Consider the following 1,916-nt stretch of genomic DNA (forward strand, 5'->3'; position numbering starts at 1 on the left):
TATATATATCATGCAATCAAAGTATAAACCTTTTGAGTGTTTTATTTCCTGATTTATTTATTTATTTATTTTTTTTACTGTGACATTTTAAATGTAATTGTTCTTACTAATGCTAGCATGAATATCAGCAGGTTCATATGAATATTCCACTCAACCCATTTATAAGCCTTGCTTTTTTAATTCCCAAAAGTGCTTGGAGAGAAATGAAGGGCCTCATCAACAGTGCTCGACCGGTGCATGATAAATTAGCTTGTTTTTAATTTGCATGTAGTCATGAGGGTTATTGTGGAGTATTGGATGTATATACTGTATGTTCAGCGACCTGCACTGCAAATGATTTTTTTTTTCCCCCTCTGTTTTTGTCTTCCTATAAATAATGAGTGAGGGCTGTATCCATTACCTTACACTGTTAAATGTTTTATAAGCTAAACTAGACACATTTACTCTCTCATAAAGCCTATTTAAGAGGCGACAGGATTTTAGCATCCCACTGCTACTGAAGATTAGAGAAGAAATGTTTTTCAAGCAGGTCCCTGCCTGGACATGTTTCTTGCTGTAGTATTTTTAAGTGGCAGGAGAGTGGGCTTTATGCTCGTATGAAGGGTCGTAATGTCACATTTCAAGACAAAGTTTTTTTTATTTTATTTTATTTTTGTGGACATTTTATTTTGCGCTGGGTGTGGAATGATAAGTAAATTGAGCTAATTATCTAGTTCATGACACTTCATCTGGCTTGTTCTCTGGTTATTTATGGGGGAATCTAGTCAATAGCATGTCCTGGTCATGTCCCACTGCAAAATGAAAAGAACGAAGATATTATGTTTTGCTCCAAGAAAACAAAATATCTCAGACGTCTTTTTTATTTTTTTATTATTGTGACGGATTATTTTCATTACAGTTAAGCAATATTTTACATTACTGTAATGTGAAATATCTCATTTTCATAATTCAAAGGAAAAGAATAAGAAATGTTTGAGAGACTGTGCAGTGGAACTCACCGATGTCTTCACAGACATTTTCAACATCTCGCTAAGCCAGGCTTTTGTCCCCACATGCTTCAAAGCTACCACCATCATTCCAGTCCCAAAGAAGTCGTCTCCATCCTGCTTCAATGACTACCGTCCAGTTGCACTTACCCCCATCCTCATGAAGTGCTTTGAACGCAATTATCTGTGTGTATGTGCTGTACATGTGGAAGAATTGACAATAAAGCAGACTTGACTTGACTTGATAAGACTAATAATCTTAAATTGCAAAGTATTTGTGTTATCATGGTAATATTGGTTGCACAGCATTTACTTTCTGCTGAATTCAATTTAAAAACAGTGTTAGAGCTTTTACTAAAATTATGAAAATGAATAATTATTAGATTAATAATATGTATTTGTTTACATTCATTAATTCATTTGTTTGTTTGATTTTGTTTGTTTGTAGTTTAGTTTTGAGTTAAACAGGACACGACGATCTGGACATTTTTTTTTTTTCCAGAAATTCACCTTTGTGCATTTCTCACACACAAAATACAATTCATTTGTAGATGTGATGCCTCATGTACTACTGATATTTTCAACTAATATGGTAAAAAAAAATTGTATTGACCTGACTCCATTTATAACTAATGATCGTTCCTAGGGAAAAGGTTTTCTGCTCAACTGCTGCCAGTTTGCTGCTATTAACATGTGCAATATAATGAGTCATAAATTACTCTGAATACAAAAAGAAACTGGAGGTTTTATAGTCACCTTTTAACAAAATATACAGCTATAGAAAAGAAAAGGACTTTAAATTTATAGATAACCTCACATTCACACAGTATTGGTGAGAATACAGGTAAAAAAAAACAAAAATCCACCTTATTTTTCAACGTGGAAGTAAGCCATTTTCTGTGAATGTGCGAGACTTCCGGTTCATTAGTC

The 1,916-nt window shown here is 33.6% G+C and overlaps 1 protein-coding gene across 1 annotated transcript in view; it reads left to right on the forward strand.

The window, feature by feature from the left end:
- Window positions 1-1,916, forward strand: part of LOC107654179 (bis(5'-adenosyl)-triphosphatase-like) — a 284,575-nt gene that overhangs the window by 219,979 nt on the left and 62,680 nt on the right. The gene's annotated exons all lie outside the window — the stretch shown is intronic.

The sequence above is a fragment of the Sinocyclocheilus anshuiensis genome, unplaced genomic scaffold (genome assembly GCF_001515605.1).
Source record: "Sinocyclocheilus anshuiensis isolate Anshui unplaced genomic scaffold, SAMN03320099.WGS_v1.1 scaffold463, whole genome shotgun sequence".
Classification (NCBI taxonomy): domain Eukaryota; kingdom Metazoa; phylum Chordata; class Actinopteri; order Cypriniformes; family Cyprinidae; genus Sinocyclocheilus; species Sinocyclocheilus anshuiensis.